This window comes from Hylobates moloch, unplaced genomic scaffold, assembly GCF_009828535.3.
Source record: "Hylobates moloch isolate HMO894 unplaced genomic scaffold, HMol_V3 SCAFFOLD_8, whole genome shotgun sequence".
NCBI lineage: Eukaryota > Metazoa > Chordata > Mammalia > Primates > Hylobatidae > Hylobates > Hylobates moloch.
The window spans coordinates 21,447,318-21,459,951 of NW_026652283.1; the positions used below are offsets into that span (position 1 = coordinate 21,447,318).

General features: G+C 36.5%; 1 long non-coding RNA gene across 1 annotated transcript in view; it reads left to right on the plus strand.

The window, feature by feature from the left end:
• Window positions 1-12,634, plus strand: part of LOC131384127 (uncharacterized) — a 36,279-nt gene that overhangs the window by 18,695 nt on the left and 4,950 nt on the right. The window contains exon 2 of the long non-coding RNA XR_009214682.1: window positions 8,493-8,671. This is a non-coding gene — a long non-coding RNA (uncharacterized LOC131384127). The remainder of the gene's footprint in view (window positions 1-8,492; window positions 8,672-12,634) is intronic.

A 12,634-nucleotide genomic window follows, 5' to 3' on the forward strand; every position in this document is an offset into this window, starting at 1 on the left:
TCTATATCCTATAGAAACATTCTATAGAAATAGTCTATATCCTATAGAAACATTCTATAGAAATAGTCTATATCCTATAGAAACATTCTATAGAAATAGTCTATATCCTATAGAAACATTCTATAGAAATTTCAAACTAAAATTTGGGAAAAAACAAAGTCCATTTCCTTGTATCGTAAGTATCCAATAAATGCTAGCTATTATTTTTATTAATCCTGCACTATATGCCTGCGGGAGATAAATCCCCAGCCCACTCCTAGGTAATGCAGACATTTAATGCTGGTCTTTAAGAAACATAATCATAATCCTTTTTGCCTGCCTTTCCATATAAAAATGGATTGGGAGTTTTGTAGAGTGGCAGTCTACTGGTGTATAGGTGACTACTTAATTATTTAGAGTTACAGACTGTTCTAATTTTCCAGAGTTGAACGTTCACTCATACTGCACTCGGTCTTTATTTCCTGTAACCAAGCTGATCCCCCTCCTGAGTAACTTCCAACATAGTAAGAGGAACAGAGTAGTAAGTGAAACGCATGCACATAGGTGGCACACATATGTCACATAAACATGTTAACTGATCACTCAAACCTTTAACTTGCTAAATAATACTAAATAATTTTTGTCTAGTTTACACAATTTCTTTCACTTAAATCTTCAGAAAATTGAGTGTTCAGTTCTTGATTGAGGCTGGTCTGTCTTTGCCAGATGGTGTCTGAGTGTAGGGAAAAGCTCAGGACTCCACCCGACAATAGGAATGAGGTAGCTGGATCGTGCTCTGTTTTTCTCCTGCTCATCTTGTCTCATCTCTGGACTGACAACCCCTGGGAAGTGATTCATTTAGGTGCCCTTGAAGGATCTGAAAGCTTTTATGTGTGCCCTAAGAAGTAATCATAATCTCCTTTTGTGGCAGCCCTGAGATTGCTGAAAAACCAACTCAAAGTCTAATCCTGAGAAATGACTTGTGGTGAACAGACTCCCAGAAAGCCCTAGTTATTCCCACCTCCTAGTATTCATGCTGTTGTGTAGTCCTCTCCCTTTGAATGTTAGTGGTGATGCAGTATTTTTCTCACCCCCATTCACCGAACTCATGGCAGGGGCACCCCATCTACTTGGCCCACCGTGCTTAGCCCCTTGCAGGAGGGAGCAAGTGAGCGAGTGAGTACGGGATCCAGCTGGCTGCTCCGGGCATTGACACAGGAGCAAGCTCTGTGTGGGGCCCATGACCAGGCCAGACATGTTGCCTTGAGGGGAATGCAGCGGACCCCAGGGTGCCTGTGACCCCGAGGCCTCACAGGGTGCCTGTGACCCCGAAGCCCCAGAGGGGGTGTTATAGTGCTCTTTCAGTTCTGCTACCTGCACTCCAGTGGACAGCAGTGTGTTAGCTCAGTTGGCCCCTTGCCTTATCATGTGGGGTGGCTGCCCTCTGTTGGCGAGGGCAAAGGGCCAGTGTGACAGCCTTTTCTGGGTACCTACATTTGGTGAGCCCCGAGCTCTTGTCCAGCATCTAAGAAGCATGAGGTCATGTGGACGATTGAAGGATGGTGAAGGCAGAGAATTGTACTGAGTGATGAAAATGGCTCTCAGCACAGAGGGGAACTGGAAAGGGGATGGGAAGGGCAAGTCATCTTCCCTGAAGTCAGGTTGTCTCTCTCTCGAAGTCAGGCTATCTCCCCTACTCCACCAACTGAGTCTGGGGTCTTTATAGGTACAGGATGGGGAGTGTGTGCTGATTGGTTTGTGAGTATGCAAAAAAGGTTAAAGTGACAACACCACTCAAAGGTGGGCATGATGGTGCAGAAAACCAATTAGGAAAGGGTAGATATGTATAAAATAGGTGAAGGGTGGGGATCAATTAGAGAAAATTGTGCCAAACAGGAGGACAAGTTCTCAATCCAGTCCAAGTATTTAACTTGGTAATTTGGTTTTCAGGCTTTAAAGTGTCTTCGGCTTGGAGGTGGGGTTTCACCAGGTACCTGCCCCTATCTGCCCAGGCATTTGGCTGTTTTCTGTTGCTATCAGTGGGACGTATGACTTGCTGCTAACCAACAGAATAAGGCAAAGGTGATGTGATGTCATTTCCATGATTCTATAAGATTGTAACATGTATATTGCTAGTAGTGCTTCCATATTGAGTTTCTCTTACTACCTTTCATAAAGAAAACCACCATAGGAAGAGACCTACCTGGTAAGGAGCTAAAGGCAGCCCTGACCAATGGCCAGGAAAGAGCTGAGGCTGTTAGTCTAACAGCCTGCAAGGAAGTGAATCTGCTAAAAGCTACATGAACTTAGAGGAAGATTCTTCTCCAGTCAATCCTCTGTTGAAATTCCAGGCTTGTGAGAGACACTGACGCAGAGCACCCTACACTGCTACTTGGAATCCTGATTTGCAGAAGCTGTGAGATAATAAGCTGCTAAATTTGTAATAATTTGTTATGTAGCAATGTAAAATTAATACATAACTTTTGCCACAAATTGAGCAACCAAGGAAGTCGACAGAGTTATGAGTTCCTAAACCTCTGGACCTATGGCATTAAATTATTCTGGATGTACTTTTTTTTAGAGATTTTAAAAGACCAGAAACTAGATTCAATTCAATTCAATTCAAGCCAAGCCTATTTAATTCCATTTGACAAGAGTTCCTGAAAACTTTCTATATTCCCCTGCCAACCCTGCCCCATTGTGATAGACCCTGCAAAAAAAAACTAAATATAATGCAGTCCTCAACTCAAGGGAGTTAGCTCTGTTGGGGAAGACAAATCTCTAGGACTTACCACCACAGGGCAGGATGTTTAGGATATGAGTTTTTGTATATTTTTAAAGCGCCCCCTTATGGTTAATTTTATGTGCCAACTTGGCTGGATCACTATTGCCAGATATTTGGTCAGACCTTATTCTGGAAGTTTCTGTGAGGGTGTTTTTGGATAAGATTAATATTTAAAGCAGTGACCTTTGAGTAAAGCAGATTGCCGTTCATAATGTGGGTGGGCCTCATCCAATCAGTTAAAGGTCTATAACAGAATCAAGACTACGAGACTAACATCTTCTGTGCAAGAAGGAATTCTGCCAGCAGATGGCTTCCGGACTTGTACTAAATCAATTCTTCCCTGGGTCTCTGTAGTAGTATGGGCCAATTCTTAAAATAAATCTCTCTATAAACAAATATGTATATATGTATTCTATTCATTTTATTTCTCTGGAGAACACTCTCATACACAGCCCATACTGTAATACTAATATTTTAAATTGCAACCTTTAATTAGTTCCGTATTCAACTGTGAATCTTCACTTATAGTTCATGTTTGTTACTCGGTCCCTTCTCTGACAGTTTCCCTACATGGCAAGTTCTTTGAGGATATCTGGGTGTTTTTAAAAATCTATATACCTACAAACTGTCTATTATGGAAATGAATCACTTATTAACTGTGTGATTTTAGGCAAATTACTTCATGTCATTAAGTCTTAATTTTTCTCTTTTTTTTTTGTTTTTGAAACAGAGTCTCCCTCTGTTGCCCAGGCTGGAGTGCAGTGGTACAATCTTGGCTCACTGCAACCTCCGCCTCCTGGGTTCAAGTGATTCTTGTGCCTCAGCCTCCCAAGTAGCTGGGATTACAGGCGCACACCACCATGCCTGGCTAATTTTTGTATTTTTAGTAGAGACGGGGTTTTGCCATGTTGGCCAGGCTGGTCTCGAACTCTTAGCCTCAAGTAATCTGCCAACCTTGGCCTCTCAAAGTGCTGGGATTACAGGCATGAGCCACAATGCCTGGCCAATATTCTCATGTAAAGGAGTAAACTACCACTTCATAGAATTGCTCTTAAGGTTAAGATAAGTCCATAAAGAATTTAGTATAGTGCTTAGTGCTATAGTAAGCACTCAATAAATCTTATTTGTGTGTGTGTGTTATTATCTACACCAGCAGAATAGTTAATATTCATTAAATTGAAAATTATAATAACACAATATAGAAGGCATCATGTCCAAAATGAAGAATAATAATTCTATATAGAAACTTTACCTCAATACACTTGAGACATGTAGGTACTTAACTGAATGCACCTCTAATAATGTAAAACATGATTTTCAAGTACATTCTGTGCAAAATGTAGTGTAGAATAAAAAATGTTCTCAGATGTTACCAGTTACCTACCCAGAATTTAATTTGCATAGTTTCTTACGTATTTTGATGCTGCCTTAATTTGTTATCAATTACAAATAATTTTTCTAAACTGTACAATTAGGAATTGATTCATTTGTTCTGAACTGGTAATTATGCACAATAAACGGGAATGTAGTAGGATTATGAGGTTATAGTTGAATAATAGCAAGTTAGGACTAATTTTTCATAATTTTTCCCTTTGTATTGTTATTAATGAGAGATAAATGTTTTTGGTTAAATTATGTAGTTCATCAGTGGAGGAAGGAACTCAAAATTGAAGATTAGTTTTCAGATAATTATCTTTTATATTTAAAGAAAAAAGAGAAAGCAGTTGATTACATTTATACACAACTTTCTTCTTTGTCTAAAAATTTCAGCTTGTCAAACACACACTATGGAAAGTTATATATATGGCAACAAGGCCTGTATAATTTTCTGTTTTTTAAGAATTTGCAGGCCGGGCGCGGTGGCTCACGCTTGTAATCCCAGCACTTTGGGAGGCCGAGGCGGGCGGATCACGAGGTCAGGAGATCGAGACCACAGTGAAACCCCGTCTCTACCAAAAATACAAAAAATTAGCCGGGCGTGGTGGCGGGCGCCTGTAGTCCCAGCTACTCGGAGCGGCTGAGGCAGGAGAATGGCGTGAACCCGGGAGGCGGAGCTTGCAGTGAGCCGAGATCGCGCCACTGCACTCCAGCCTGGGTGACAGAGCAAGACTCCGTCTCACAAAAAAAAAAAAAAAAAAAAAAAAAAAGAATTTGCAAACTCAATAATTGCAGGAAAACAGTAGCCTAAACTCTCAATGCAGATTTAATAATAGTGTACTTTACTGAGGTCTCTTTTTGGAAGATTTTATTGCTTAAAAACAATGTAGTTCAGGACACCTACTAGAATACTAAAACCTTGATTATTTACAATTAAATAACACTGGTTCAAATATTTTATTTCTTTTCATTTTGGATTATTTTCATCATGTTTAATAGCAACATCAGTGAAGCTGCCATGGCATAATACACAATTTATTTTGGAATAGCATAGAAGCTCATCTGTATAACGAGAGTTAATATGGTGGTTCTAACTCTACAAAGTTTACAATTTTATTATGCCAAAAGTTAACATAAAATCTTGGCAAATTTAGGGAAATTTATGTTGGTGGAATGAAAATTTTTAAAAATTGTTGATTTCTCTGTTTAATTCCATACAATGTGTACTAAATATAAATAATTTCATGTATCTAGTCATGTAAAAACTCACTGAATCCCCATCATGTACAAGACAGTTTCATGTCTTTCCTCAACTGGCTCACATTTCTAGGAGAGGAGATAAGGTGAAGCACAAGTAATAGTCGTATAAGCCAGTTAATGGCGTTAGAGTTCAAAGCAGGGAGTGGTCACTTTCAGATCAGCAAAGGACTGTTTCATGAAGAAAGTGCTAGAGGTATATAACCATAAGTTTCTGAAATGAAAGGGCTTTTTATTGTACAGGTGAGGAGACCAAGGCCAGAAAGTGTAAAAACTTGTCTGAAGTCATGTTATAGAAATATGATAGCACTCGCTTAGTTAGAATCCAGGTTCCATACCTTTTTGTCTAATGGATCTTTTAAAATAGTGGCTTTACTGAAGTGTAATTCACATACCGTAAATTTACGTTTTCATAGTGTACAATTCAACATTTTTTAGTGTATTTATAAAGTTGTGCGACTATTAACATTATCTAACTTGAGAACTCCAAAAAGAAACTCTGTACCCTTAAGGTATCTGTTAAGGCATTTGTCCCATTTTTCAAGTGGTTTGTTTGTTTTCTTATTGTTGAGTTTTAAGAGTTCCTCATATATTTTGGTTAACAGTCCTTTGTCAGAAGTATCTTTTGCAAATATTTTCTCCCATTGTGTGGTTTGTCTTGTTCTCTAGACATTTTCTTTCATAGAGCAGAAAATTTAATTTCCATGAAGTCCAGCTCGTCAATTAATTCTTTTATAGATTATGCCTTTTGGTGTTGTTTCTAAAAAGTCATCACCATACCCAAGGGCATCTAGGTTTTCTCCTATGTTTCTTTCTAGGAGTTTTGTAGCTCTGAGTTTTACGTTTAAGTCCATGATTCATTTTTGTGAAGGGTGTAAGGTCTGTCTAGATCCATTTCTTTGCATGTGGATGTCCAGTTGTTCCAGCATCACTTGTTGAAAAGATCACTTTTTTTTTTTCCATTTCATTGCCTTTTCTCCTTTGTCAAAGAACAGTTGGCCTTATTTATGTGGGCCTCTTTCTGTACTCTTTATTCTGTTCCATTGATTTATTTGTCTGTTCCTTTACTAATACCACACTGTCTTAACTACTGCAGCTTTAGAGTAAGTCTTGAACTCAGGTAGTGTTGATTCTCTGACTTTGTACTTCTCTAGTATTATGTTGGCTTTTCTGAGTTCTCTGATTCTCCATATAAACTTTAGAATCAATTTGTTGATATCTACAAAATAACTTTCTGGGATTTTGATCAGGATTTTATTGAATCTATAGATCAAATTGGGAAGAACTTGTATCTTGACAATATTGAATCTTCTTATCCATGAACATAGAACATCTCTCTATTTACTTAGTTCTTCAGTTCCATTAATCAGAATTTTGTAGTTTTCCCTACATCGATATTGTAGATATTTTGTTAGATTTATATGTAAATATTACATTTTTGGAAGTGCTAACATAAACAGTATTGTGCTTTTAATTTCAAATTTACTTGTTCATTGCTGGTATTTAGGAAAGCAATGGACTTTTGTATTTTTTCATGTATCTTGCAGTCTTGCTATAATTGCTTATTAGTTCCAGCAGGGTTTTTTTTTTTTTTGGTCGGGGGGGTCAATTCTTTCAAATTTTCGACGTAGTAATCAAGTCACCTGTGAACAAAGTTTTATTTCTTCCTTCCTAATCTGTCTGCCTTCTATTTTTTTTTCCTGTCTTGCTGCATTAGTTAGGAACTACAGTAAAATGTTGAAATAAAGTGGTAACCAGGGACATCCTTGCCTTACTTCTGATCTTAGTGGGAAAATTTCTTACCATTAAGTATGATGTTAGTTGTAGGTTTCTGTAGATTTTTTGAAGTTGAGACATTTCTTCTAATCTCTAAATTATTGAGAATTTTAATTATAAATGGGTGTTGGATTTTGTCAAATGATTTTTCTGCATCTATTGATAAGATCATGTGAGTTTTTTTCTTAGCCTGTTGAGACGATGGATTACATTAATTTTTGAATATCAAACATTTTGCATACCTGGGATAAATACAACTTGGTTGTGGTGTTTAATTTGTTTTATATATTGTTGGATTTGATTTGCCAATGTTTTGTTGAAGACTTTTGTATCTATGTTCATAACAGATATTGTTTTATAGTCTTATTTTCCTGTACTGTCTTGGTTTTGGTATTAGAGTAATTCTGGCTTCATAGAATGAGTTAGGAACTACTAATATTTCCTCTCCTTCTATCCTGACAGAAATTTTAGAAAATTGGTATAATTTCAAAACTTTTGGTATGATATCTAAAAGACCATTGACCAATTCAATGTTACAAAGATTTAACCCTATATATCTTTAAGAGTTTTATAGTTTTAGATCTTACTTTTAGGTTTGTAATCTATATGGAGTTAATTTTTGGGTATGGTGGGAGGTAAGGATCCAATTTAACTCTTTTACATGTAGATATCCCATAGTCTCAGTCCCATTATTTGAAAAGACTATTTTTTTTCCCATTGAGTAGTCTTGGTGCTTTTGTTGAAAATCAGTTGACCATAAATATGAGGGTTTACTTTTGGATTTTCAGTTCTCTACCATTTAACTATATATCTATTCTTATGCCAATATCACACAATTGATTACTGTAGCTTTAGAGTAAGTTCTGGATTTAGGAAGTGTGACTTCTCTAACTTTTTACTTTTTTTCTAGATTATTTTAGTTATTTGAAGAACATTATCACCTTAGCAATATTACGTTTTCAACCACAGACTTGGGATATGGCACATCTTTCTATTTATGTTTCATCTTTAATTTCTGGGTGTTTTAAATTTTTATTAAAACTTGCTAAGCTTGCAATGCTCCTGCCTCAGCCTCCTAAGTAGCTGTGGCTATAGGTACATACCACCATGCTTGGCTTATGTCTTCTTACATTTTTTTAAGTGGTGTTTTATAGTTTACAGGTCCAAGACATATTTTGTTAGATTTATTTCTAAGGATTTTGTTCTTTTTGATGCTAATATTAATTGAATGCTTTCTTAATTTATTTCCAAATGATTCATGGCTACTGTATAAAAATACAACTGACTTGTGAATATTTACCTTGACTCTGTAACCTAGATGAGAAAACAGAAGCAAAGGCAGAAAGATGCTACATTGCCAGCTTTGAAGATGGAGGGAAGAGGTCACAAACCAAGGAAGGTGGGTGGTGCCTAGAAGTTGGAAAAGGCATGGAAACACATTCTTCTGTAAAGCACTTAGAAAGAAATACAGTCTTCCAAAATGTTGATCTTAGCCAGGTAAGACCTGTGATTAACTTCTAATACATATAACTGTAAGAAAATAAATTTGTATTGTTTGGGCCACTAGGTTTGTTGTGCATTTTTATAGCACCAATAGAAAATTAATACATCAAGGAGGTATTTTTCTACACTTTATTCTGTTGGCTTTTTCACCTTTTCATTTAGATCTTTAACTCATTTGAAGTTCTTTTTGTATGCGAGGCCAGGATAGAAGCCTAGCTTTGTTTTTCTCTATACAGTGAGATTTTTTTTTCCAATGCCATCTACAACTTAGCTTTCCTCACAATTCGATGTTGTCATTTTAACCACGTTTCAAATTCCCATATAGTCCTGTGTCTATGTTCTATATTTGTTTTCATTGTTGTATTTTTGTGTTGCTGTAAATTATCACCTTGTTTTTGTCACTGTAAATTTTAGACACACTTGTTTTAGTATCTGGCAGGGAAAATTTCCAAACCTTATGCTATGGTGTAAATATGTCCCCCAAAAAGTATATTGGAAACTTAAATACCTCCCACTATACCCCACCTCTCAATACTGTTGCAGAGGGCTCATTTATGAGGGCTCCAACCTCATAAATGAATTAATGTTGATTATAAAAGGGCTTGAGGCTGTGAGTTCAATCTCCTGTGTACTCTCTCTCTCCCCCTTTTCCCTCTCTTGCCCTTTTGCCTTCCACTGTGGGATGATGCAGCAATATGGCCTTCACCAGATGCCAGCATCTCCTATGATATTGGACTTCCCAGCCTCCAGATTCATGAGAAATAAATTTCTATTGTTTATAAATTACCAAGTCTGTGGTATTCTGTTATAGTAGCACAAGATGGACTAAGACACTTTGTTCTTTTTTTAAAATGTTGAATTGACTATAAAAAATTAATTCATATTTTAAAACGTACAGTTCATTAAATTCTTTAAAACAACAGAATTTCTATTTAAAATATCCTGTAAGGATGATTTTAGATAGATTTATTTTTGAAGAATTGAAATGTTTTCTATGTTAAATCATTTCATCCATGAACATGGTATATGTCTCCATTTATTTAAGTGATTTGTCAACTTTAATAGTTCTTTCTGTAGAAGTATTTGACACTTCTGTCTCATTAAGTCAGTCTGCTTATGGTGTTAAGATGTCTTTGATCTCTTAATGTGTTCTATTATGTTATAATCTGCATGTAATGAAGGACACCTTTGGCTCATCTTTGATCTCACTCCCTTCCCCTTTGAGGAAAACTCAGTTATTTGTTGTCACATATCAAAATAAATCCCAACTACAAATGAATTGGCCAATAAAATTAATTTTGCATGTTTCATAGATAGGCAGAGACAAAGATCCACATCACATTACCCAGAAATTTAATAATATTACCTAGCAGACATTTCTGTTCAGCTAAGTTTTCTTTTTTGCACTTGAGTAATTGAGCTCTTTCTCCCTCAATATTGCCTTTAAACAGAACAATGTTGTTTCAGTGTGTCTGACTATACGTTTCTTATATACATCACTAAACACTATCTTTACTATTGGGAATGATCATTTTATGAAGGATGACGTGGATCTGAACAAATAATAGGCCTTCTTAAGCATCTGTTCTTCTTAGAAGGATGAGAGTTCTATAAATATTTATAGTTTTTAACCTATCACTTGTAATTTATGTTGCCAACTATTGAATGAGCTATTCTGTGTTTTCCAGAACCTCCTTTACATTTACTTCTATTTAAGTCCAACTATACTTACCCCATTGGGCTATGTACTTTAACAGAAAATGGCCTAAAATAAAACTATGTTTGAGGCCTGCCTCTTACAGTTGCCAGTTATGAGCCATGAACACAGATTTTCACCCTTGCCTCCTTTTAGTTTTCTCTTTTGTAAAGTAGGGTTGGTAAAAGAATGTGCTTTATAGAGTTTCTTTGAAAATTAGATAAAATAATGCTTATGAGCTCTCAATACATTGATGGCATTTGATGAGTCCTCCACAATTTTTACTGATAATATTTTTATGATTTTCATGTATATTATTCTGACCTTTCTTTCTGTTCCAGCTAGCAGAAGCTTTCTCAAACAACTTGAGTCACTTACAATTATAAGTAAAGAGGCTTTAAGAAATGTAAGCAGAATTATCCTTTTCTAATATTGGAGCATTTGGGGACTATGAAAGAGTAGGGACTTTATTACAGTTCTAGGAAAGCCTGTCTAACCACTCTTCCCCAATTCTGGTGAGCAATTTAAAACTCTGAGACTCCTCTGGGGGTAGTACAAAAGTTGCTGTGGTGATGTTGGTGGTAGTGGGGTGTTCTCCAACTGGTGGTCAGATCCAGTATCTTGAGGAAAGCCTGAGGATCTATGCTCAATAATTAGAGACAGTCCAGTTATTAGCATGAGGGACAGAGAAATATATAACTCTAAAACCAGAAAAGATATTTTGTGGATGAAAATAAGCAGGTTGTCATTTTTCCAAATTTACATGTAGCATTCGTGACAGTATAAATGTTCTAGTCTCCTGACTTCTAATCTGGTGCTATTTCACTAGATCATGCTGCTTCCTTTAACACTCCTCCCTACTCTCCGTAATTGGTCTTAGAGAAGTAAGACTCATTTATCTCACTACAGAAAGATTTCCTAAAGAAAGAATTTGGGACCAAACAATCAAATGCTGAGGTTGGCACTGATTGGTTTTAGATGACTATGGGGGTTCAATATTGGGATCCAGCATCCTCACCTGGATGAAAAGGGGCAGATCTAAATCACAGTACATAAACTCAGGTGTGCAAAACAAAAACCATTGCTTTCCTTTATTTTTGCATTTTATTCTTTTAAAGAAAAATAATTTAAACTTTCATTTTAGATTCAGGGGTTACATGTGCAGGTTTGTTACGTGGGTATATTGCACAATGCTGAGGTTTGGGGTACAAATGATCCCATCATTCAGGCACTGACCATAATACCCAACAGTTCATTTTTCAACCCTTACCTCCCTTCCTTCTTCCCCTGTCTTGTGGTCCCCAGTGTCTGTTGTTCCCGTCTTTATGTTCATGAGTACCCAATGTTTAGCTCTCCCTTATAAGTGAGAACATGCAGTATTCTGTTCCTGTGTTAATTTTCTTAGGATAATGGCCTACAGTTCTATCCATGTTACTGCAAATGACATGATTTTATTCTTTTTATGGCTGCATAGTACTCCATGGTGTATATGTACCACATTTTCTTTATGCAATCCACCACTGATGGGTACCTAGGTTGATTCCATATCTTTGCTCTTGTGAATAGTGCTGCAGTGAGCATACAAATACATGTGTCTTTTTGGTAGAATGATTTATTATTTTTGTGGCTATACATGTAGCAGTGAAATTGCAGGATCAAATGATAGTTCTGTTTTAAGTTCTTTGAGAAATCTCCAAAGTGCTTTCCACAGTGGATGAACTAATTTACATCCCTACCAACAGTGTATAAGCATTTCCTTTGCTCTGCAGCCTTGCCAGCATCTGTTGTTTTTTGACTTTTTATTAATAGCCATTCTCACTGGTGTGAGATGGTATCTCATTGTGGTTATAATTTATATTTCCCTGATAATTAGTGATGTTGAGTATTTTTGCATGCTTATTGGCCATCTGTATGTCTTCTTTTGAGAAGTGTCTGTTCATGTCATTTGCCCATTTTTTAATGGGGTTATTTGTTTTTTGATTTTTGTGTTGTTTAAGGTCTTTATAGATTCTGGATATTAGCCCTTCGTTGGATGCAAAGTGTGTGAATATTTTTTCTCACTCTGTAGGGTGTCTGCTTACTTTATTGATAGTTTCTTTTGCTGTGTGGAAACTCTTTAGTTTAATTAGGTCCTATTTGCCAATTTTTGTTTTTTTGCAATTGCTTTTGAGGACATAGTCATAAATTCTTTCCCAAGGCTGATGTCCCAAATGATGTTTCCTAGGTTTTCTTTTAGGATTCTTATAGTTTGAGGTCTTACA